At 47.4% G+C, this 25,375-nt stretch overlaps 8 non-coding genes and 1 pseudogene across 8 annotated transcripts; 3 read left to right on the top strand and 6 right to left on the bottom strand.

The window, feature by feature from the left end:
* The first annotated feature begins 4,073 nt into the window (after positions 1 to 4,073).
* LOC138225184 (U5 spliceosomal RNA) lies at positions 4,074 to 4,190 on the top strand. Its single transcript, XR_011183768.1, has one exon. It is a non-coding gene; the product is annotated as a U5 spliceosomal RNA (small nuclear RNA).
* Positions 4,191 to 11,874: 7,684 nt separating this feature from the next.
* trnay-aua (transfer RNA tyrosine (anticodon AUA)) lies at positions 11,875 to 11,956 on the bottom strand. The gene has a single exon. It is a non-coding gene; the product is annotated as a tRNA-Tyr (tRNA).
* A 790-nt stretch (positions 11,957 to 12,746) lies between these two features.
* LOC138225177 (U4 spliceosomal RNA) lies at positions 12,747 to 12,888 on the bottom strand. Its single transcript, XR_011183762.1, has one exon. It is a non-coding gene; the product is annotated as a U4 spliceosomal RNA (small nuclear RNA).
* Positions 12,889 to 13,006: 118 nt separating this feature from the next.
* Positions 13,007 to 13,120, bottom strand: LOC138225185 (U5 spliceosomal RNA). Its single transcript, XR_011183769.1, has one exon. It is a non-coding gene; the product is annotated as a U5 spliceosomal RNA (small nuclear RNA).
* A 2,149-nt stretch (positions 13,121 to 15,269) lies between these two features.
* LOC138225171 (U1 spliceosomal RNA) lies at positions 15,270 to 15,433 on the top strand. The gene has a single exon (XR_011183756.1). It is a non-coding gene; the product is annotated as a U1 spliceosomal RNA (small nuclear RNA).
* A 637-nt stretch (positions 15,434 to 16,070) lies between these two features.
* LOC138225170 (5S ribosomal RNA) lies at positions 16,071 to 16,189 on the bottom strand. Its single transcript, XR_011183755.1, has one exon. It is a non-coding gene; the product is annotated as a 5S ribosomal RNA (ribosomal RNA).
* Positions 16,190 to 18,024: 1,835 nt separating this feature from the next.
* Positions 18,025 to 18,133, bottom strand: LOC138225199 (5S ribosomal RNA; annotated as a pseudogene).
* A 1,219-nt stretch (positions 18,134 to 19,352) lies between these two features.
* Positions 19,353 to 19,494, top strand: LOC138225175 (U4 spliceosomal RNA). The gene has a single exon (XR_011183760.1). It is a non-coding gene; the product is annotated as a U4 spliceosomal RNA (small nuclear RNA).
* Positions 19,495 to 23,320: 3,826 nt separating this feature from the next.
* Positions 23,321 to 23,391, bottom strand: trnag-gcc (transfer RNA glycine (anticodon GCC)). Its single transcript has one exon. It is a non-coding gene; the product is annotated as a tRNA-Gly (tRNA).
* Between the last annotated feature and the right edge of the window lie 1,984 nt (positions 23,392 to 25,375).

Below are 25,375 nucleotides of genomic sequence, written 5' to 3'. Positions count from 1 at the left end.
TTGACACTTTCTGTACACTGGGGTTAAGGGTTGAGTGTGTGGGCACTTCTGAGCCTTGCTGTTACAAGTAGATTCAGTTGCCTGAAAAAACGCGTTTATTTCTGGCTGAAAAACACGTTTTGAAAAGTGTGATGTTACTGCCCCATAACTTACATGGGGTTGACCAAACTTGCAGAAACATGTTTATTTCTGCTGAAAAACACGTTTTGACCCTTTCTGCACACTGGGGTTAAGGGCTGAGTGTGTTGGCACTTCTGAGCCTTGCTGTTACAAGTAGATTCAGCTGTCTGAAAAAACGTGTTTATTTCGGGCTGAAAAACACGTTTTGAAAAGTGTGATGTTACTGCCCCATAACTTACATGGGGTTGACCAAACTTGCAGAAACATGTTTATTTCTGCTGAAAAACACGTTTTGACACTTTCTGTACACTGGGGTTAAGGGCTGAGTGTGTGGGCTCTTCTGAGCCTTGCTGTTACAAGGAGATTCAGTTGCCTGAAAAAACGCGTTTATTTCGGGCTGAAATACACGTTTTGAAAAGTGTGATGTCACTGCCCGATAACTTACATGGGGTTGACCAAACTTGCAGAAACATGTTTATTTCTGCTGAAAAACACGTTTTGACCCTTTCTGCACACTGGGGTTAAGGGTTGAGTGTGTGGGCACTTCTGAGCATTGCTGTTACAAGTAGATTCAGTTGTCTGAAAAAACGCGTTTATTTCGGGCTGAAAAACACGTTTTGAAAACTGTGATGTTACTGCCCCATAACTTACATGGGGTTGACCAAACTTGCAGAAACATGTTTATTTCTGCTGAAAAACACGTTTTGACCCTTTCTGCACACTGGGGTTAAGGGCTGAGTGTGTTGGCTCTTCTGAGCCTTGCTGTTACAAGTATATTCAGCTGTCTGAAAAAACGTGTTTATTTCGGGCTGAAAAACACGTTTTGAAAAGTGTGATGTTACTGCCCCATAACTTACATGGGACCCTTCAATGCGCCTTACGACTCTAGGGAGTGATTGAGACGATTCGTAGCGTGTGCTCATTTCCCTCTATTCCCCGTGTTGCAGTGGTAGGATGACATAAATTCCTGATTCGACTCGTAACGGCATTATAATCAAGTGCAGGAGCTGAGGGCTTTAGTTTTGTTTCGTTTTCCATGGCGTTTGTAAGCGCGCAAATCAAAGGCAATTCCTGCGTCTAACAGGAATGTAAATGCTTTGGAAAGTGCATTGTGGTGCAGCTTGTAAAATCCTTGTCCACATTTGTGGTTTGTTTATGTTTTTTCTGTCTGCCAAAGTTGCATTTTGACATCCAGACGGGGATACTTTATCATTTGAACGTGAAGCCAGCCTTAAACCCTCTGAGGCGTGTCTGTGTGCCGGCACGTATTTTGTCAAAGGTATTTATTTTTTTTTAATGGAGAGTGACTTTGAAAACGTTTCCGCAGCCACCTCACACTCCGTGTTAGATTATAGGAGGAATGCGGCGGGGGTGAGCTCGCTGTAGTCGTGGCCGAGTGGTTGAGGCGATGGACTTGAAATCCGTTGAGAGCTCCTTGCGCAGGTTCGAATCCTGCCGATTCCGGCGTCTGCCACACATGTCCTTGTGCCTGCGTGGCAAAAGCAAAGTGCCGCTTCTCCTTTCCTGGTACTATAAATATGCTAAATTGCTTGGCCCTGCTGCCTTGGAAACAAATTCTTCAGCGTCTGCAAATGGCATTTTGCAGCTGGAAGCAGATGTCGACGCGTTTTGCACAGAGCACCAAAAAAGCGTCTTTTTTGACGGTACAGGCACTGAGCATTGGTGGTTCAGTGGTAGAATTCTCGCCTGCCACGCGGGAGGCTCGGGTTCGATTCCCAGCCAATGCAGTGGCTTTTGCAGCGAGCGGCTCCATCACTTGCATCCCCTTGCAACTCGCAACTGAAAACCCACTGAAGCTAAGCAGGTGTGAGCCAGGTCAGTACCCGGATGAGGGTGAGCTACAGGGAAAAACAAAGTTTCCAGCTGGAAGCGGTGTTAATGGTGCCGGCGGTGGGGTGCTCACCCTGAGGTCTTTGCGGGTCCCAATGCCCCAGTATAGTGACGGAGATGCTGTGTTGTAAGAGGGCGCTGTCTTTTGGATGAGATGTAAAACCGAGGTCACAGCGCTCTGTGGTCATTAAAAATGACCACCAAAACCTTTGACAAAAGCTCTTGGTAATTGATGGTCTTCAAAAATGCTTCTCCTTTAGGTAAATTTTAAATCAGCTGAAAAATGCTGTGAAATGGGGGGGCACTTCAGGCCAGTGTAGGATTTGGGTTACAAGAACCATGAAACTGCACGAGAAAGCCCATACACTGAATTACACGGCTTTCTATTCAAAGGAGGACAAAAGAAATTCCCTGAGTTCGATTTTTTGCAGCACAGAGAGGATTGCTGGTGTAAGGCCGGTTAGCTCAGTTGGTTAGAGCGTGGTGCTAATAACGCCAAAGTTGCGGGTTCGATCCCTGTACGGACCAGGTCATTTTCTCCTCTCGTACCAAAGCTGTTAGGTTCCTTTCCGTGGTGAGAGGGGTTGTCATGCAACGCTGCCACATAGTGCCGACAGACAAGAGTGTTGCGGGAGAAGAGAAAAGTGTTTGAAGATTTAAGAGTGTCTTAGGTGGAGCCAAAATCAAGTGTCACAAATGCAAGTGGTTGGATTTCCAATGTTTAATATGGTAAAAATAAGCGGAAGTTATCTGCCGGTCCGGCACAGTCTGCCATCCTTTTGTCAGATACTGTAAAGTGGTGTCGAACAGGGTGTCGAACTGGAGCCTCACCATTTGCATATGTGTGTGCGTTGTTAGTTGTTCTGACGATTGATTTTCTAAAAGCCCCAACGAAAAACCTCGTGTTTATTGCTACAATTAATAATTGTCTCAGTAAACCCATAAACCTCTACATTTAATGGCGTCCCTGGGCGGGCGAGTTTAGAATGAAATGAGAATCAATCGCACAGAATAACTGATGTTATACAGTTATACATCGAGTGTCACATTAAATGACGAAAATGAAGAGAGTTAAAGTAGCTGGAGAGGTTTTCTTACAACTTTTGAGCTGACACAGTTTTGGAAAATGTTTCCTTCACGCTGCACTGTACAACATAGGCAGCCAAGAGTCTCCAAAACAAAACAGAATTGACAGATAGGAGAAAATACCCACTCGTCCTGAAATTCCCATAATCCAGCACTGAGCGTAAACAAAGTGTCTAAGTAGCGTGGGAATGCTAACCCTAACCCTAGCTGGAGTTTGAGCAATCCAGCACTGAGCGTAAAAAGATGAGTCAAAGTAACGTCTAATCGGGTTAGTTTGCTTAGAGCTGGTTCAGAGTTTGCTCAAGAGTTTACCTTTCACAGATGGGCAAAGAAGAAAGTTGGGGGTGCACGCTTCAAGGCGCCTTACAGCTGTAGGGAGTGATTCGAGACGATTCGTGGCGTGTGCTCGTTTCCATATACCGTACGCCCTGGGGTGCGGTGCTAGGATGAGGTACAATACCGCTTGGGCACGTAACGACGTTATATGCGAGTGCGGGACATGAGGGTTTTCGTTTGTTCGTTTTGTTTTGCTCTGCTCTGCTTTGCTTTGTTTTGCTTTCCATCGCGTTGGTAAGAGCGTAAATAAAAAGGCGATTCCTGCGTCTACCATGTAACAGCTATTTCAAGTGCGACGTGGTGTGGCTTTTCAAATGCTTGTGGGCATTTCTCTGTTGGTGATTCTTTTTTTGTGTGTAACAAAGTGGCATTTTCATGTCCGGACGGGGAGACTTTATCATTCTGACATGAAGCCACCCTTAAATCCTCTGAGGCGTGTCTGTCTGCAAGGCTTGTATTTTGGAAATGTTTTTTTGAAACAGAGAACGACTTTGAAATAGGCTTCCGGATTGGGCACGCCCGCACGGATTGGGCACGCCCGCAAGCCGAGAGCCACAGGCGATGAGCCCGGAGCTGAACGGGCCCCACTGGCTCGTTTGTAAGGCCAGGTGCATTGCCAACCACGACCGTCAGGGCAGAGGCTTTGAAGGCGGCCTGGGCTCCTGCAGCTGTGCAGCCACGCACTTTGGTTTCTCTTCATTTCGTACAAATCTTTCGCTTTTTACTAAAGATTTCCGTGGAGAGGAGCATGAATGAGCTCCATGCAATTTTTGTGCTTCCCTGCCTTCGGGTGGGGCGCAGCTGGGCTGGTCAAAGAGAGAAAACAACAACGCTTACAATCGCTCTTGTTATGGCGACTGTGGCCGTCTGCTCTGCGAGTCCTCGGTCTCCGCCCGTCTGATTGGCGCTCTCTTCTTTGGGGGGCGGGAAGTGTCCGGCCGCAGGGGATCTTCGGACCTCGCTTTGCATAGCGGCTTCCCAGAGTGCGTCGTTTCCGGCACAGTGTGGCCGGGTGTTTTCCGAGTTATCGCACGGATTGGGCACGCCCGCAAGCCAAGAGCCACAGGCGATGAGCCCGGAGCTGAACGGGCCCCACGGTGGAAAGAACGCATGGGTTCTAATCCCATCCTCGTTGCTCTCCATGTCTGACACGTGTGCCCGTTCGACGTTGGCCTTCCTGCCGTTTGCTCCGGTACTAGAGCCGTACATTTTCTAGCGGTGGCTGAACATGGTATAGTAGGTTAACGTCGGTATCGAGCAGTAACAGTAACAGTATTTACGTGCCGCTGCTGCCAAGTGGCTCTGGGTTGAGACTGCGTTTTCACTTACTTGCAACGCAAAAGGAGAAAGCGATTTTTGACAGTCTCTCGAGAGACTGCGCTAGGTGTTTAGGGATAGACTTTGTCAGTTCCCCCTGGGATGATGGCCTCTCAAATAGTTTGTGATTCCTATAGACGTTTATACAGTAGAAGCCTGCTTCGTGGCTTAAATCCAAGCTAAGGAAACGAGTTAGAGGTCTGATGCAGAACTGCAAATTCAATGAACGGGAACACTACAGTACATTGCACTGTATGTGTGAGGAAAGCTGCCCCCTTCTGTCCCTTGTCGACCGAACAGAGGACTGTAAAAGATACCGCCAAGAAACTTTAGGATGCCGGTTGGAATCCAGCTCCAAAGAAGCCCCTTTGGGTGTTATGTCATCAAAAAGTAAGAACAGCGAATCTCCCTTTGATCAAAAGCGCAACAGAACTGTTTTCCGTGGAGCAGGTTTCAGACCTGTAGACCTGTTTTATTTGTAGGGCAGGGCGCATTCCCAAATGCGAATCTCCTGTTTTAGAAATGCTTTGGGCGGCGTGAAGTGAAAATAAGAAATGGGCTCCAGATGCACATGGAAGCAATCAAGTGTTTGATCCGAGCTGTTTCAAAGACTGCTCAAGAGCTTTCCTTTCACAGAGGCGCAACGATTAATGATGGGGGTGCACCCTTCAATGCGCCTTACGACGCTAGGGAGTGATTGAGAGGATTCGTAGCGTGTGCTCATTTCCCTCTATTCCCCGTGTTGCGGTGGTAGAATGACGTAAATTACTGCTTCGACACGTAATGGCATTATAATCAATTGCAGGAGCTGAGGGCTTTTGTTTTGTTTCGTTTTCCATGGCGTTCGTAAGCGCGCAAATCAAAGGCAATTCCTGCGTCTAACAGGAATTCATGTCTGCACGAATGCTTTTGAAAGTGCAGTGTGGTGCAGCTTGTAAAATCCTTGTCCACATTTGTGGTTTGTTGATGTTTTTTCTGTCTGCCAAAGTTGCATTTTGACATCCGGACTGGGGGACTTTATCATTTGAACGTGAAGCCAGCCTTAAACCCTCTGAGGCGTGTCTGTCTGCCGGCACGAATCTTGTGAAAGGTATTTTTTTTTTAACGGAGAGTGACTTTAAAAAGGTTTCCGCAGCCACCTCGCACTCCGTGTTAGATTATAGGAGGAATGCGGCGGCAATGAGCTCGCTTTTGTCGTGGCCGAGTGGTTAAGGCGATGGACTCGAAATGGGTTGGGGACTCTCTGCGCCGGTTCGGAATTTGCCGACTCCAGCGTCTGCCGCACGTCGCCTTGTGCCTGAGCGGCAAAGTCAAAGTGCCGCTTCTCCTTTCCCGGTACAATAAAAACGCTAAATCGCTTGGCCCCGCTGCCATGGAAAGCAATTCTTCAGATAACCACACTTTTTGCGTTCGCACCTCTGGTGCTCTACTTATGCCTTTGAAAACCTACGAATAAAGCTGTAAGAACCGACACGATGTGTAGGTGCTCTTAAAGCACGCAGTAAAGAACTGTTAACAGCAAGGGTTTCAGTGGGTTAACTGAGGAGAAGGCGTGATCGCTAATTGTTGACTTTTTATTTGGTGTTAGAAACACTCTTACTGTGCATGACGTGCAACAAATGTAGCCACAGAAATTGCATCACGCTTTCATGTATGCTATAGCAGACACCAACGTTGCCTAGATAGAAAACCGAAATAGCCGTGGGTTTGCTTGCTGGTCTGAAGGATCTTTCTTCGAATCTTTATCATTTGTCAATGAAAGTAAAAGGTGCTGCAATCTCATACGTTCAGAATCAAACCCGCAGCTGTTGTTCGACTTTATTTCTTGACTAATTACAACTGAGTGTCGCATGAGCAGTTACGTAAACTTGTCTGGTATATTTGAACACAAATGCCGTTCTTCAATTAAAACTAACAGTACATTGTCAGGGACATTCAGTTCTATACAAACAAGAGACAGACAAGAGAATATTTCTACCTTTCATGTGGACTACGTGTTGACTTACTGATCGGAATAATTGAAAAGTTCGGGTTCATAGCCGATGCAGTGCGTGCTAATTAGAACAACAGCAACGCTGAGCTCTCAGCACCGTACTGAGCCCAGGTGATTTTCTAAAGCTGTCAGGTGCAGTTCATTTACATGAAGGAAATCTCTTACTGAGTACGATTACAATGCAGTAAGTAGCACAGACTACTAAGGGGAGTAGCCCGATGCGTTTAAAAACCAGCCAAGCCAGACAGGAGTCGAACCTGCAATCTCCTGATCCGTAGTCAGACGCTTTATCCATTGCGCCACTGGCCCTCGTGTGACACTGCAGGACTGTAACCCAGTGAGATCAGCACTGCAACTAGTAAAATACCCCCGGTCCATTCTTTTCCAAAAGTGAGAAACACCTGTTTTCTACATTTTGTCTGTTTTAAAACCATATCTCTTTAAACCAAACCAAGAGTTTGTCTTTTGCACTGATATTCTGATTCATTTCGATTTCAAAGAAAAAAAAAACATTATCTTCCAAAGCATCATAAAATTGTCCCTTCTTCCAGACTCCAGGTGTGCAGATCACAGAATCCGTAATGAGCTTCCTCCATCAAGCAAAGTACCTGAACATGACTCTGTCTTCATAAAAGCGCCCCTGTAATAAAGAAATTAAATCCATAATTCAAGAGGGCAGCTGCCTACTGAAGTTCAAGAAGTCATCAATTTTAACCTAGCAACACATTAAAGGCTGCATCTATACAAGTACGATTCTAGAAATCCTCACCAGATTACGTTTTAAGAAGGAACTGCGCCTCAGGTTCCGCCGAGATCTTAACTCGGATGGTAGGATTCAGAGCCCGGAGTGTGGACTGATGGCGCACGGAGGGTCCACATACTGTGGATCCCGCAGTGATCTTCCGCGTGTTCAAACCGCCAGCGTGTGACTCCCCTGTCCCCGTGACCTCATTGCTCTGCTCTTGCCTCTGTGCAGCCGAGCCCGACTCATGGTAAAGTGGAAAAAAATATGCCCTCAACGTGAGATTTACTCTGGAGCGAGGATAGATGTTACCTTTTTATCGTTGAACAGGATGTATGTGATGTGGCAACTAGGTTCAATTTTGATTCCTGCGGCGATTCCTGTGTCTACCACTAATGTAAGAGCTATTTCAAGTGTGGCGTTGTGCGGCTTTTCAAATGCTCAACAGGATGACTTCGCATGCACGTGTGCTTTCATGCAGTCGTGTGTGCAACCATGTCTGCTTATGTGCAAACGGGCGTGGTTTCATGTATGCAAAAAACTTTCCTGGGCTCTTCTGAAGCACATAAAATTATTTGGAGGTATACATTTGTCTTGTTTTCCTCTTAGGCTCTAGAGTTGATAACTTTTTTTTAGGATTCTAGCTTTCTCCCCTTGCAGGCATCGGGCACAGAGGACCTCATGGTTTTCCTAAAAATCTTTTTTTTTGTGTTCCTTGTTGTTCCAAACTTAATTTTAATCACTTTTAATTAGATATTTTATTAAAAATAGTGCAAAAAATGACTAATTTCACTAAAAATAATGTAATATAAAACTGATGTTTTTAACTTTATTGTAGTGTTTTAGAAACTACTATGTCTTCAAAAATGGTTATTTTTCATTCCTAGGAATGAAAGCTGTTGTTATATGATGTTTATTTTCAAATTTTGAAAAAATCAAAGGATTCTAGCTTTCTCCCCTTGCAGGCATCGGACACAGAGAACCTCATGGTTTTCCTAAAAATCATTTGTTATGTTCCCTGGTGTTCCAAACTTAGTTTTAATCAATTTTAATTTGTTATTATGTTAAAAACAGGGTAATAAGTTTCTAAATGGACTATAAATAATGTCATATTGTCTGCTATAAAACTGATGTTTTCAACTCCATTGTAGAGATTCTAGAATCAACTAATAGAGAATTAAAATAAAAAAGGGCATAAGAAGACATTACCAACAACGACCACAAGACGGAGATGTTGTCTAGACATTACCAACAACGACCACAAAATGGAGATATTGTCCAAAGAGCCAAGAAGGGCAAAGCCGCGATAAGGAGATTGCGGTCAGAATGCACATCCGGATCCCAAACAGAATCTCTAGTAAAATATGATCATTTGTGAAACAGGCAAATGAGTGTCTGCTACAATATGATTGCTACACATCTGCATTTGTTGGTATTTAAGGAGTAAGAGTGCAGGCGGTTTAAACCTGCGATCCAGTGTGTTGAAGTATTTCACAACACTACCCCTAGCACATCTGGAAATAATTCCTCATAATGATTATTGCCCTGGGCATGTACCAAAAAATCAGTGAGCATATACATATATTGCTGTGTTGAAGCTAGAGACACAGAATAAGTGCAAACACATCCTAAATACAGTGTTCCTGCACCTTGACCTCATCCAGAATGTATCGTTTTTTGAAAGGGATTGCTGTCAGAATGCACAACTGAATCCCAAACAGAATCTCTAGTCAAATATGATCATTTGTGAAACAGGCAAATGAGTCTCTCAGGTGCCCATTGCTCATTTTCAGACACATTTATGCAATACTTTCACCATGCGTTGAGCAATAGGGATTAAAGATACCAGAGGTAAGGTTTAAAAGTGATTCTGAGGTGCAACACATCAGCGAAACAGCTAGGCATCTGAAATGCGGGGTTTGAGAGCCCTTCAGGGAACACCGTACCCTAAAGGTACCAGAAGTCCACTAGTATAAGCATTAAGTCACTGTCAGCCCTGTTGCAATGTGATTGCTACATATCTTCATTTCTTTGGTTTTTAAGGAGTAAGAGTGCAGGGGGTCTAAATCTGCGATCCAGTTTGTTGAAGTATTTCACAACACTACCTGTAGGCCGTCTGGAAATAAATCCTCATTCTGATTATTGACCTGGGCATGTACCAATAAATCACTGAGCATATATATATATCACTGTGTTGAAGCTAGAGACCTGTATGTAATATGATGCTAAAATGTCATTTTCACATATATTAATGTATTAAATGATTGCTTATGCTTTATAAACAAATCTAATTAAAATAAAATCTTAAGTTTTGTATTTATCTTGTACCATAGAACATGATTTTCTTTGTATTTCAAGCCCACAAAGTGTCCAAATGACGCACTACATGATAAAAGGAAGATTATCACATGCATATCTGTATAATCTTCCTCATGAATATGCATTCCTTTCATTACCTTTTAATTTTTAAAATGAACTCAAGTTGTGTAAAATGTAATAATTTAAGTAGAATAGATTCAAATAATGATCCAGTGTGTTGCACTACTTCACTGCTTCACTGTTCTATGCCGTCTGGAAATAAATCCTCAGACTGCTTACTGCCCTGGGCTTGTACCAATAAATTACAGGAGCACATCTATATATCACTGCGTTGAAGCAGGAGACACACAATAACTGCAAACACATCCTAAATACAGTGTTCCAGCACCCTTGACCTCATCCAGAACGTATCATTTCTTGAAAGGGATTGCTGTCCGAATGCACATCTGAATCCCAAACATAATCTCTAGTAAAATACGATCATTTGTGAAACAGGCAAATGACTGTCTCAGGGGCCCATTCCTCATTCTCAAGACACATGAATGCAGTACATACACCATGCATTGAGCAATAGGGATTAAAGACACCACAGGTAGGGTTAGAAGTCATTCTGACTATATACAAAAATATTGGACTCATATTCTTATGATGGCAGACATGATGCTGCATTTAAAACCAGGGTTAATGGACATTATATGACTGTCAATTCTGTTTTGTTTTGGGGACTCTTGGCTGCCTATGTGGTACAGTGCAGCGTGAAGGAAACATTTTCCAAAACTGTGTCAGCTCAAAAGTTGTAAGAAAACCTCTCCAGCTGCTTTAACTCTCTTCATTTTTGTCATTTAATGTGACAATCGATGTATAACTGGATCCTCACATATGCAAATGGTGAGGCTCCAGTTCGACACCCAGTTCGACACCACTTTACAGTATATGACAAAAGCATGGCAGACTGTGCCGGACCGGCAGATAACTTCCGCTTATTTTTACCATATTAAACATTGGAAATCCTCCCACTTGCATTTGTGACACTTGATTTTGGCTCCACCTAAGACACTCTTAAATCTTCAAAAACTTTTCTCTTCTCCCGCAACACTCTTGTCTGTCGGCACTGTGTGGCAGAGTTGCATGACAACCCATCTCACCACGGAAAGGAACCTAACAGCTTTGGTAAGAGAGGAGAAAAGGACCCAGCCCGTAAGGGGATCAAACCCGCAACCTTGGCGCTATTAGCACCACGCTCTAACCAACTGAGCTAACCGGCCTCACGACAGTGCTCCTCTCTGTGCTGCAAAAAATCAAACTCAGGGAATTTCTTTTGTCCTCCTTTCAATAGAAAGCCGTGTAATTCAGTGTACGGGCTTTCCCGTGCAGTTTCATGGTTCTTGTAACCCATATCCTACACTGGCCTGAAGTGCCCCCCCATTTCACAGCATTTTTCAGCTGATTTAAAATGTACCTAAAGGAGAAGCATTATTGAAGACCATCAATTACCAAGAGCTTTTGTCAAAGGTTTTGGTGGTTATTTTTAATGACCACAGACCACTATGACCTCGGTTTTACATCTCATCCAAAAGACAGCGCCCTTTTACAACACAGCTTCTCCGTCACTATATTGGGAGATTGGGACCCGCACAGACCTCAGAGTGAGCGCCTCCCCGCTGGCCCCATTAACACCGCTTCCAGCTGGAAGCTTTGTTTTTCCCTGTAGCTCACCCTTATCCAGGTACTGACCTGGCTCACACCTGCTTAGCTTCAGTGGGTTTTCAGTTGCGAGTTGCAAAAGTTGGGATGCAAGTGATGGAGCCGTTCGCTGCAAAAGCCACTGCATTGGCCAGGAATCGAAACCAAGCCTCCTGCATGGCAGGCGAGAGTTCTAACAATGAACCACCAATGCTCAGTGCCTGTACCTTCAAAAAAGACGCTTTTTTGGTGCTCTGTGCAAAAAGCGTCGACATCTGCTTCCAGCTGCAAAATGCCATTCGCGGACGCTGAATAATTTATTTCCAAGGCAGCGGGTACAAGCGATTGGGCGTTTTAAAACCACCAGGAACAGCAAAGAGGCGCGCTTCTTTGCTTGCGCCGGAACACACCGACTGAAGGCAGACAACGTAGTCGGCAGGATTCGAACCTGCGCGGGGAGACCCCAATGGATTTATAGTCCATCGCCTTAGCCACTCGGCCACGACTACAGCAAACCCCGCCCCCGCTGCGTTCTTGCTACAATCTTACCTGGATCGCGAGGCGCCGGCGGAAGCCTTTCAAAGTCGTTCTCCGTTTCAAAAAAACATTTCCAAAATACAAGCCTTGCAGACAGACACACCTCAGAGGACTTAAGGGTGGCTTCATGTCGGAATGATAAAGTCTCCCCGTCCGGACATGAAAATGCCACTTTGTTACACACAAAAAAAGAATCAACAACAGAGAAATGCCCACAACAGCTATACACAGAAAACATGCAGGACACTGCTCATGATGTTTCCCGAGCCGAAACACAGTGCGTTTTTCCAAGCCATTTGACAAAGCCCGCCCACTGAAAACTGCAGCAGATCGTGTAAAGACGTTCAACTTTGTAACTACTGCACGCACAGAAAGCAGAATAAATTCATCTTTTCAAACTGTCAAAGGTTTGCTTTGCGAATGCTGCAGGACATCGCACAATCTCTTTTGAACGGGGACAAACCATTTCTTATGGGGCGCATTAAGTACAGACGTTTAAAAAGCTCCACTCATGCCGACGATGCAGCATGAAGAAGCGCAACCTAAAGTTTGACAGACAAAAGCCGGGCGCCGCTACGAGCAATATGAAATCAAACTGACAGCACACGGCGTTTCGCGCTGACTCAAAAGTGATCTCGACAGACGCTGTTCTCTGCATAACGCTGAAAGAGCTAAAGAGCGGTTCTGTTGAGACGTAACAAGCTCGTTTCTTTCTACCATGATGTTACCATGACAAAATCTGTCTTTAAACACCTTCCTCATTCTCTGACGAGACTGTCAAAAATTGCTTTCGCCGATTGCATTGCAAACAGGCGGAAGCGGGGTTTTGGGAAAAGTTTTCAACTAGCAATAATCGCGCCTCGACTAAACCTCACAGGCTACGATACTGCCACTGCGCAAAGCTAACGGTTGCCAGGCAACCACGGGGATCCTAGGGAAATCGTTATCAATCGTCTCATGGCATGTCATTGCTGAAATGCTTCATATTTGTGTTTTCTCTCTTTGACTAGCCCAGCTACGCCCCACTAGAAGTCAGATAAGCATAAAAATTGCATGGAACTCATTCATGCTCCTCTCCACGGAAATTTTTAGTAAAAGGCGAAAGATTTGTATGAGATGAAGAGAAACCAGAGTACATAGCTGAACAGCTGTAGGAGCCCAGGCCGCCTTCAAGGCCTCTGCCCTGCCGGTCGTGGTTGGCAATGCACCTGGCCTTACAAATGAGCCAGTGGGGCCCGTTCAGCTCCGGGCTCATCGCCTGCGGCTCTCGGTTTGCGAGCGTGCCCAATCCGTGCGATAACTCGGAAAACACCTGGCCATACTGTGCCGGAAACGACGCACTCTGGGAAGCCGCTATGCAAAGCGAGGTCCCAAGATCCCCTGCAGCCGGACACTTCCTGCCCCCCAAAGAAAAGAGCGCCAATCAGACAGGCGGAGACCGAGACCCAACCCTGCTTAGCTTCCGAGATCAGACGTGTTCAGGGTGGTGTGGCCATAAGCGAAAGCCTTGGTGCTTGACTCGCTACTTGAAGCTGTGTGTGGCGGGGGCTCCGTGCCCCCCGAGCGGGACTGAAGGATCGTTCGTGTGCAACTCTTTGGAAAGGAGCTGCTTTCCAAATCGCATTGCGTGCCTGGATGTTGGCGAATGCGCTCCCTTGTGTTGGCTCGTCCCGCACTGGAGGAGGACCAGGCAAGTCTTCACAAGACAAAAACCTCCAGTGCACAGCACTCTGGAAACATTTCGGGGCTTTCGCGTGTTTATTTCAGCACGTAAAGCGCACCGGTCCAACACGTCGGCCGGGCGCGCAGCGCCTCCGCCCTCTTGTGGCCTTGCGGCGTCAGAGCAAGAGGCTCCTTCTCGCTGCCCTTCCGCTGTGTTGCAGGGCCCCGAGAGGGAATCCGGACCGCGCACTTTGTGGGGGGCGGGGGACCGCGTTTGCGCTCTGCCCCCGGTCTCTTGCGCGAGTACTAAATCTCACGGACAGGGGGGCCTTGTCATTGATTGTTACAGGTGAGACGGGGATTAGGAGGAGACACCGACTGATGGGTAAAGGGGAGCACTTACACCAGAGGGACACCCCCGGCGTCTCTTTTTGAGAGACGCCCTGGGGTTTCCTAATGGCCAAGGAGGGTCAGAACCTCGGTTTGACGCCTCCCCCGAAGGACGGCGCCTGTTTGTGCAGCAGAGTGTCGCCATCAGGAGGCTGGGGCGTAAGAGAGCCACACAGCCCGCAGGGTGAGCGCTCCCTACTGGTCCCAGTCACACCTCTTGCAGGAGCAGCAGCAACCGGAGCTTTTCCGGGGGGGAATCTCCCATCCGGGTGCCGGCCAGGCTCACACCTGCTGGGCTGCCCCGGGGGTGAGCCCAGTCGAGAGTCGCAGGGCCAGATCTAGCCACCGGGGAGAAACGATACAAGTGAAGGATTGCTCGGCTCTCGGCACTTGAAAAGACCGACAAATGTCTCGTTCCCGCCGGGGCTGAATGTACCCGCATGTGTGGTGTCGTCTTCTTCCCCCGCCCCGCTGTGTTTGCTGTATTGTCTCTGAAGCCGGCCCCCCCCGAGACGAGACGGGCTGTTCCTGTGCCCCAATTAACACTTTACAGGTGCCATTCCCCGGCATTGTGGCCATTGTCGGTGCTCACACGCGATAAGATAAGGCGGAGGAGAGCGGGGCATGCCCAGCGGCAGACATTCAAGGAGGGGGCAGTGCGAGGTGAGGTGAGGTGCGACACGCCGGAGCCCCGACGCAGCTAATGCGGAGCACTTGTTGGACTGGCATCGAAAGGACGTGTGCGCACGGAGCGAGCCTTCCCTGCGGCGGAGCGCGGGAACTTTCTCCCCCCCTCCCGCTGCAGGAGTTGTGTGCACTGCAGCGGTGCCGAGAGAAAAGCACAGAAGGTAGCAGGCTCTGGAGAGCAGGTAAGAGACGGAGCCTTGTGGGCAGGCGAGCAGGCCCGTTTTTTGGAAATTGCTGAAAAGGTTTGTTCGGTGTGTGGCAGGCGCACGTCGCGAGCTTGCGTGGCGATCTGCTGGTCTGGAGTTATGCAAATGAGGCCGAATTGCATCCCGGGACATGCTGCGAATGCGCAACGGCGACTGCAGATGTGTAGGAAACGGCGCGCTCGTTTTCTCGTTTTGCCCACACTTTTGAGTGTTAGTGTGGCGTGTGAGTGTGTGAAAGAGTGGGCCCAGCAGGAGGCGGTGGCGTGCGGGGCGAGGAGGTGGCCTAGGCTGCGCGATTTGTGCTGTGGGTGCGGGCCGCTTGCAGGGGCCTGTACAACTCATACTTACCTGGCAGGGGAGATACCTTGATCAAGAAGGAGGTTCACCCAGGGCGAGGCTCGGCCATTGCACTCCGGCTGTGCTGACCCCTGCGAAATCCCCAAATGTGGGAATCTCGACTGCATCATTTCTGGTAGTGGGGGACTGCGTTCGCGCTCTCCCCTGATGTGCTTGGTCCAAAATCAGATACGGGAGGGTTAGGACACCACGAGCTGCGTGGCTGCAGAAGGATCCCGTTTCGAAAGGAGTGGACGCCGCTGCTGGTTCTCGCTGGCTTTTAGTTAGGGGTCCGGAGAAGCATCTCAAGCTAGTTCCACTACTCCTTCCGGACGTTCATTCCCTTTTCAAAGTCAGTCGTTTTGCTGTAGTCTGCGTTCTTTAGGCTGATTATCGAGGTTAGCCTTTATTTGGTCATGGGGGGCCTCGGTACTGTATGCTGAGTCTAAAGACAGTTTCACCCGTTTTCTGATTGCTCGGTTCTGTACCAGTGCAGACATGTCAAACAGTGAATGGCTGTACCTCTATTGTATCCGTGCTCAATGAATGAAATCGGTAACAAATGAATATATGTCTAGTTATACGAAAAACGAGTGGTTTATCGACTCATCTTCATTTGCAGATTTAGAGGCAGCTTCGATATTTGTTTTACAGACGGGTTTTTTTCTTTTGAATATGGGTCACACACATGCCACAGCAACAAAACATCTCTAGAGATGAGGCTAAAGATCACCTTTCCATCCTGCAGGTTTTCCTCCCAAAGCCTACGGCACCAACGGCGACCCCTGCTGGCCAGGAGAGCAAAAGCTTACAGCACCTGGTATTCCCAGGCGGTCTCCCATCCAAGTACTAACCAGGCCCAACCCTGCTTAGCTTCTGAGATCAGACGAGATCGGGCGTGTTCAGGGTGGTGTGGCCATAAGCAAAAGCCTTGGTGCTTGACTCGCTACTTGAAGCTGTGTGTGGCGGGGGCTCCGTGCCCCCCGAGCGGGACTGAAGGATCGTTCGTGTGCAACTCTTTGGAAAGGAGCTGCTTTCCAAATCGCATTGCGTGCCTGGATGTTGGCGAATGCGCTCCCTTGTGTTGGCTCGTCCCGCACTGGAGGAGGACAAACAATCTGCACGGAGGAGCACCAGGCAAGTCTTCACAAGACAAAAACCTCCAGTGCACAGCACTCTGGAAACATTTCGGGGCTTTCGCGTGTTTATTTCAGCACGTAAAGCGCACAGGTCCAACACGTCGGCCGGGCGCGCGGCGCCTCCGCCCTCTTGTGGCCTTGCGGCGTCAGAGCAAGAGGCTCCTTCTCGCTGCCCTTCCGCTGTGTTGCAGGGCCCCGAGAGGGAATCCGGACCGCGCACTTTGTGGGGGGCGGGGGACCGCGTTTGCGCTCTGCCCCCGGTCTCTTGCGTGAGTACTAAATCTCACGGACAGGGGGGCCTCGTCATTGATTGTTACAGGTGAGACGGGGATTAGGAGGAGACCCCGACTGATGGGTAAAGGGGAGCACTTACACCAGAGGGACACCCCCGGCGTCTCTTTTTGAGAGACGCCCTGGGGTTTCCTAATGGCCAAGGAGGGTCGGGACCTCGGTTTGACGCCTCCCCCGAAGGACGGCGCCTGTTTGTGCAGCAGAGTGTCGCCATCAGGAGGCTGGGGCGTAAGAGAGCCACACAGCCCGCAGGGTGAGCGCTCCCTACTGGTCCCAGTCACACCTCTTGCAGGAGCAGCAGCAACCGGAGCTTTTCTGGGGGGGAATCTCCCATCCGGGTGCCGGCCAGGCTCCCACACTCACACGCCACACTAACACTCAAAAGTGTGGGCAAAACGAGAAAACGAGCGCGCCGTTTCCTACACATCTGCAGTCGCCGTCGCAGGGCCAGATCTAGCCACCGGGGAGAAACGATACAAGTGAAGGATTGCTCGGCTCTCGGCACTTGAAAAGACCGACAAATGTCTCGTTCCCGCCGGGGCTGAATGTACCCGCATGTGTGGTGTCGTCTTCTTCCACCGCCCCGCTGTGTTTGCTGTATTGTCTCTGAAGCCGGCCCCCCCCGAGACGAGACGGGTTGTTCCTGTGCCCCAATTAACACTTTACAGGTGCCATTCCCCGGCATTGTGGCCATTGTCGGTGCTCACACGCGATAAGATAAGGCGGAGGAGAGCGGGGCATGCCCAGCGGCAGACATTCAAGGAGGGGGCAGTGCGAGGTGAGGTGAGGTGCGACACGCCGGAGCCCCGACGCAGCTAATGCGGAGCACTTGTTGGACTGGCATCGAAAGGACGTGTGCGCACGGAGCGAGCCTTCCCTGCGGCGGAGCGCGGGAACTTTCTCCCCCCCTCCCGCTGCAGGAGTTGTGTGCACTGCAGCGGTGCCGAGAGAAAAGCACAGAAGGTAGCAGGCTCTGGAGAGCAGGTAAGAGACGGAGCCTTGTGGGCAGGCGAGCAGGCCCGTTTTTTGGAAATTGCTGAAAAGGTTTGTTCGGTGTGTGGCAGGCGCACGTCGCGAGCTTGCGTGGCGATCTGCTGGTCTGGAGTTATGCAAATGAGGCCGAATTGCATCCCGGGACATGCTGCGAATGCGCAACGGCGACTGCAGATGTTTAGGAAACGGCGCGCTCGTTTTCTCGTTTTGCCCACACTTTTGAGTGTTAGTGTGGCGTGTGAGTGTGTGAAAGAGTGGGCCCAGCAGGAGGCGGTGGCGTGCGGGGCGAGGAGGTGTCCTAGGCTGCGCGATTTGTGCTGTGGCCGGGAGAACAAACGCTTACAGCACCTGGTATTCCCAGGGGGTCTCCCATCCAAGTACTAACCAGGCCCAACCCTGCTTAGCTTCCGAGATCAGACGTGTTCAGGGTGGTGGGGCCATAACCGAAAGCCTTGGTGCTTGACTCGCTACTTGAAGCTGTGTGTGGCGGGGGCTCCGTGCCCCCCGAGCGGGACTGAAGGATCGTTCGTGTGCAACTCTTTGGAAAGGAGCTGCTTTCCAAATCGCATTGCGTGCCTGGATGTTGGCGAATGCGCTCCCTTGTGTTGGCTCGTCCCGCACTGGAGGAGGACAAACAATCTGCACGGAGGAGCACCAGGCAAGTCTTCAGTGCACAGCACTCTGGAAACATTTCGGGGCTGTCGCATGTTTATTTCAGCACGTAAAGCGCACCGGTCCAACACGTCGGCCGGGCGCGCGGCACCAATATACGATTGAGGTATCTTAGAGTTCTCCTTCGAAGACCCAGCACTCTCTTTTCTTTTCCCAGTGTTACTCATATCGGACTTTTTAAACCTAAAAAATAATCGTTTTTTTTTCTTTCAATTATAACTGAAGTTTAAACAACTAGTGTTAAGTCCTTATTTTTCTGTAGTCAAAAAAAGCAAAAATTAACATTCAGGTCATGAAAAACTCAAAAAAACTCCCCAACCACTAAACTTTACCTCCCACCTGAGCGCCATCTTGAACGCCCCTACCACCAGAGAATGCTCACGATTTCGGAAGCTGTCTCCGGGACGTGCTGATTCCACACATCCTGAATAAATCATGATATTGTTAGTTGCTGTAGCTAGACGTTCAAATGAGTTTCATGGCCAGATGGACTGTTTCCTCCAGCGGTATAGTATTGCAGTGAGACAGCACGATGCCTGCAAGACTATGTCACGCTAAACGCCACAGATTGTGTTTGTCCGTTCTTGTCAGTCGTCCCGAAGCCACGGGAAGTGGGACACAAACATGCTGCAATGCTTTCAAGACGTTAGGATTTGTTTGTGCAACATCCAAGAAGAGTACTTGTGGCTTGAATGTGAACTGTACGTGCTCGCCCCCTTTCCTCTGTAGTGCATGAGTTCCTCCCGGCATGCCCTTCGTCATTGTTCTGTCATCTTGTATTTAAAGGGTTGTATTTCTGCTGCTGAAAATAAGCAACGGTTTTCTCACAACGCCCTTTGTTCCCAACGGAGCCCTTGTCTGTCATGAAATTCTTCAAAACCTCAAGCTAGAAGAAGAAGAAGACGACAAATATGAAGCGTTATAGCAACGACATGCCATGAGACGATCGATAACGATTTCCATAGGATCCCCGCGGTTGCCTAGCAACCGTCAACTTTGCGCAGTGGCAGTATCGTAGCCTGTGAGGTTTAGCCGAGGCGCGATTATTGCTAGTTGAAAACTTTGCCCAATACCCCGCTTCCGCCGGTTTGCAATACAATCGGCGAAAGCAATTTTTGACAGTCTCGTCAGAGACTGAGCAAGGTGTTTAAAGACAGATTTGGTCACGGTGATATCATGGTAGAAAGAAACGAGCTTTAGCTCTTTCAGCTTTATGCAGAGAACAGCGTCTGTCGAGATTACTTTTGTGTCAGCGCGAAACGCCGTGTGCTGTCAGTATGATTTCATATTGCTCGTAGCGGGGCCTGGCTTTTGTCTGTCAAACGTTAGGTTGCGCTTCTTCATGCTGCATCGTCGGCATGAGTGGAGCATTTTAAACGTCTGTACTTACTGCGCCCCATAAGAAATCGTTTGTCCCCATTCAAAAGAGATTGTGCGATGTCCTGCAGCGTTCGCAAAGCAAACCTTTGACAGTTTGAAAAGAGGAATTTATTCTGCTTCCTGTGCGTGCAGTAGTTACAAAGTTGAACGTCTTTACACGATCTGCTGCAGTTTTCAGTGTTTGGGCTTTGTCAAATGGCTTGGAAAAACGCACTGTGTTTCGGCTCGGGAAACATCATGAGCAGTGTCCTGCATGTTTTCTGTGTATAGCTGTCTTTTAACGCATACAGAATTCATTCGAAATCATTGATTTCTCCAATTAACAAGGGTCCCTTTTTGAACCTGCCAGAAGCATTCTTTCAATGTAACAGATTTACTCCGGGGAAGGGCAGCATGACATTGAGAGTAGCTCAAGCTTTCAGCACCTTTATCTAACTGCATGTATGCAGACACTGCTCAGAATCCCCTGTAAGATTCTCCTTCAATTCCGTTTTGCAGTGCTTTAGCTCTTTCAAAAGGCTTCGCTTTGCTAGTCACAATCCAAGGCTCATGACAGCATTTGAAAACAGTCGCAACTGCGTTGGCCGGGAATCGAACCTGGGTTAACTGCTTTGAAGGCAGCTATGCGCAACACTGGCTCGCTCCAGAGTAAATCTCACGTTGAGGGCATATTTTTTTCCATTTTACCGTGAGTCAGGCTCAGCTGCACAGAGGAGAGAGCAGAGCAATGAGGTCACGGGGACAGGGGAGTCACACGCTGGCGGTTTGAATACGCGGAAGATCACTGAGGGATCCACAGTATATGGACCCTCCGTGCGCCATCAGTCCGCACTCCGGACTTTGAATCCTGCCATCCGAGTTAAGACCTCGGCGGAACCTGAGGCGCAGTTCCTTCTTAAAACGTAATCTGGTGAGCATTTCTAGAATCGTACTTGTATAGATGCAGCCTTTAATGTGTTGCTAGGTTAAAATTGATGACTTCTTGTATTTCAGTAGGCAACTGCCCTCTTGATTTCGGATTTAATTTCTTTATTACAGGGGCGCTTTTATGAAGACAGAGTCATGTTCAGGTACTTTGCTTGATGGAGGAAGCTCATTTCGGACTCTGTGATCTGCTCACCTGGAAAGGTCTGCTATACTACTACAAGAGAGAAGTAGAGTCTGGAAGAAGGGACAATTTTATGATGCTTTGGAAGATAATGTTTTTTTTTTCTTATACTGAAAATGAAAGGTAGTTGTTTCTATATGGACTCAGTCTTTGGAATTTGTATATAAATATTTCAGTGATCCCTCAGCCATTCCTTCTGTATTGTAATTCAATTTCTCTTTTAAAATTCCTTCCCCACTTCTAGGACCTGCAGTGGCTGAACTCCACAATGGCTTCTATTGGAAAGTCTGTGACTGAGACCAAGTAAGTGTTCACTTTTTTATGAAACCATTATTTATTTAGGAGCAATGAGCAATTCTTATATAAATGCAATAAAATCATTATGCTCAAACTATGAGAGAGAAAATTAAGGATAATTTAAGAAATCAGTCTTAGCTTGTTTCTATACACAGATGGTATGATTTATTTTCAAAGGAAACCCGCGAGGATTCCCCTGGTGTGCAAGATGTGCCTGAATACTCTTGATCAGCTTCCTGCTCACTTGAAGAGGGCGTGTATGAAGCACGCCACGGCAGAACAGATCAGGATGGCCTCTCAACAGGCGAGGGAGGACATGATGAATCACCTGAAGAACGGGGTCATCGTGGATTACCACAGAATAGAGATCGTGTCTGGTGAGGCAAACAGGATAGTGGTTGTAAGACTGCTAGAGTCCTTGGGCCTTTTTGTACATGGGAAGCCTGAAGACACATTGGCAAGGTGAGATATTTTTAATCTGTAAGGCTTCTGTAGTTTCTTTTTGAAATCATTGTTACAACATATTATGTAAAAGCATGTTGAAAAGAATCTACCTGCATTCCAGCGGCCCTGAGCAAGAGGCCGCTGTCCAGGAGGAAGAGATGCCAGAGGCTGCTCTAGAAACTGAAACAGAAGCGGATAAGGAAGGGGAAGATGTGAGCTCTGAAGAACTCTATCAGCAGTAAGACTTTTTATTTTTCAGATGTATCTATTTTTTACTAAAATTCTAATTTGTCTTATAGGTATAAAATGTTTAAACCGGTGTTTTATATCCTTACAGGCCCTGAGTAGTTAAAAAGTATCAGCAGGCCGGAAGAGAGTGGCCCAAGCTGGACTCTATAGAAAGCACTCCCTGGATGCTCCTCTCCTGATTGGATTCAAACAGTACCTTACCAAGGATATGGGAGTGGCAAATTATTCTCAGGAGGTATTTATTTTTTAAAGGCATTTAAAATTAAGCAATGGTATCTTAATTGTAAATGTTTTTATTTCTTAGCTTAAAATTCACCCATGTGAAATGATGTCAGCCATAAACATCATGACTCTATATTTCCTACCTGAATCTATTCTACTTAAATTATTACATTATACACAATTTGAGTTCATATTAAAAAGTGAAAGGTAATGAAAGGAATGCATTTTCATAAGAAAGATAATACCGATATGCATGTGATAATCTTCCTTATATCATGTAGTGCATCATTTGGACACTTTGTGGGCTTGAAATACAAAGCAAATCATGTTCTATGGTACAAGATAAATACAAAACTTAAGCTTTTATTTTAATTAGATTTGTTTATAAAGCATAAGCAATCATTTATTACATTAATATATGTGAAAATAACATTTTAGCATCATACATTTAGTATATTTAGTCCCTAATGCTGAAAGAAATTATCATAGAACATGATATCTAACCTTACCTGCGTTTTTTTTAATCCCTATTGCTCAATGCACGGTGAAAGCATTGCATACATGTGTCTGACAATGAGGAATGGGCCCCTGAGACAGTCATTTGCCTGTTTCACAAATGATCGTATTTTACTAGAGATTCTGTTTGGGATTCAGATGTGCATTCGGACAGCAATCCCTTTCAAGAAATGACACGTTCTGGATGAGGTCAAAGGTGCTGGAACACTGTATCTAGGATGTGTTTGCAGAGAATATCTTTTGTCCTCCTTTGAATAGAAAACCGTGTAATTCAGTGTACGGGCTTTCTCGTGCAGTTTCATGGTTCTTGTAACCCAAATCCTACACTAGCCTGAAGTGCCCCCCCATTTCACAGCATTTGTCAGCTGATTTAAAATGTACCTAAAGGAGAAGCATTATTGAAGACCATCAATTACCAAGAGCTTTTGTCAAAGGTTTTGGTGGTCATTTTTAATGACCACAGAGCGCTGTGACCTCGGTTTTACATCTCATCCAAAAGACAGCGCCTTTTTACAACACAGAATCTCCGTCACTATATTGGGGAATTGGGACCTGCACAGACCTCAGGGTGAGCGCCCCCCCGCCGGCACCATTAACACCGCTTCCAGCTGGAAGCTTTGTTTTTTCCTGTAGCTCACCCTCATCCGGGTACTGACCTGGCTCACACCTGCTTAGCTTCAGTGGGTTTTCAGTTGCGAGTTGCAAGGGGATGCAAGTGATGGAGCCGCTCACTGCAAAAGCCACTGCATTGGCCGGGAATCGAACCCGAGCCTCCCGCGTGGCAGGCGAGAATTCTACCACTGAACCACCAATGCTCAGTGCCTGGGCCTTCAAAAAAGACGCTTTTTTGGTGCTCTGTGCAAAAAGCGTCGACATCTGCTTCCAGCTGCAAAATGCCATTCGCAGACGCTGAAGAATTTAATTCCAAGGCAGCGGGTACAAGCGATTTGGCGTTTTAAAACCACCAGGAACAGTAAAGAGGCGCGCTTCTTTGCTTGCGCCGGAACACAACGACAGGAGGTGGACGACGTAGTCAACAGGATTCGAACCTGCGCGGGGAGACACCAATGGATTTCTAGTCCATCGCCTTAACCACTCGGCCACGACTACAGCAAGCCCTGTTGCCGCTGCGTTCTTGCTACAATCTTACCTGGATCGCGAGGCGCCGGCGGAAGCCTATTTCAAAGTCGTTCTCCGTTTCAAAAAAACATTTACAAAATACAAGCCTTGCAGACAGACACGCCTCAGAGGACTTAAGGGTGGCTTCATGTCGGAATGATAAAGTCTCCCCGGACATGAAAATGCCACTTTGTTACACACAAAAAAAGAATCAACAACAGAGAAATGCCCACAAGCATTTCAAAAGCCGCACCACGCCGCACTTGAAATAGCTCTTACGTTAGTGGTAGACGCAACAATCGCCTTTTTATTTACGCTCTTACCAACGCGATGGAAAGCAAAACAAAGCAAAGCAGAGCAATACAAAACGAACAAACGAAAACCCTCACGTCCCGCACTTGCATATAACGCCGTTACGTGCCCAAGCGGTATAGTACGTCATCCTAGCACCGCACCCCGGGGCGTACGGTATATGGGAACGAGCACACGCCACGAATCGTCTCGAATCACTTCCTACAGCTGTAAGGCGCCTTGAAGCGTGCACCCCCAACATTCTTCTTTGCGCATCTGTGAAAGGTAAACTCTTGAGCAAACTCTGAACCAGCTCTAAGGAAACTAATCCGATTAGACGTTACTTTGACTCATCTTTTTACGCTCAGTGCTGGATTTCTCAAACTCCAGCTAGGGTTAGGGTTAGCATTCCCATGCTACTTAGACACTTTGTTTACGCTCAGTGCTGGATTTTGGGAACTTCAGGACGAGTGGGAATTTTCTCCTATCTGTCCATTCTGTTTTGTTTTGGAGACTCTTGGCTGACTATGTTGTTCAGTGCAGCCAGCGTGAAGGAAACATTTTCCAAAACTGTGTCAGCTCAAAAGTTGTAAGAAAACCTCTCCAGCTGCTTTAACTCTCTTCATTTTTGTCATTTAATGTGACACTCGATGTATAACTGGAGCCTCACATATGCAAATGTGAGGCTCCAGTTCGACACCCAGTTCGACACCACTTTACAGTATATGACAAAAGCATGGTAGACTGTGCCGGACCAGCAGATAACTTCCGCTTATTTTGACCATATTAAACATTGGAAATCTTCCCACTTGCATTTGTGACACTTGATTTTGGCTCCACCTAAGACACTCTTAAATCTTCAAACACTTTTCTCTTCTCCCACAACACACTTGTCTGTCGGCACTATGTGGCAGCGTTGCATGACAACCCATCTCATCACGGAAAGACACCTAACAGCTTTGGTAAGAGAGTAGAATTACCTGAAGAACTGCTTTCCATGGAAGCAGGACCAAGCGATGTAGCATTTTTATAGTACCAGGAAAGGAGAAGCAGCACTTCACCTTTGCCGCACAGGCACAAGGCGACGTGCGGCAGACGCCGTAGTCGGCAGGATTCGAACCTGAGCGGGGAGTCTCCAATGGATTTCAAGTCTATCACCTTAACTACTCGGCCACGACTACAGCGAGCTCGCCGCCGCCGCATTCCTCCTATAATCTAACACAGAGTGCGAGGTGGCTGCGGAAACTTTTTTAAAGTCGCTCTCCATTAAAAAATAATACCTTTCACAAGATACATGCCGGCAGACAGACACGCCTCAGAGGGTTTAAGGCTGGCTTCACGTTCAAATGATAAAGTCTCCCCGTCCGGATGTCAAAATGCAACTTTGGC

This window comes from Lepisosteus oculatus, chromosome 26, assembly GCF_040954835.1.
Source record: "Lepisosteus oculatus isolate fLepOcu1 chromosome 26, fLepOcu1.hap2, whole genome shotgun sequence".
Taxonomy (NCBI): Eukaryota; Metazoa; Chordata; class Actinopteri; order Semionotiformes; family Lepisosteidae; genus Lepisosteus; species Lepisosteus oculatus.
This window is presented reverse-complemented; position numbering and strand designations above follow the sequence as displayed.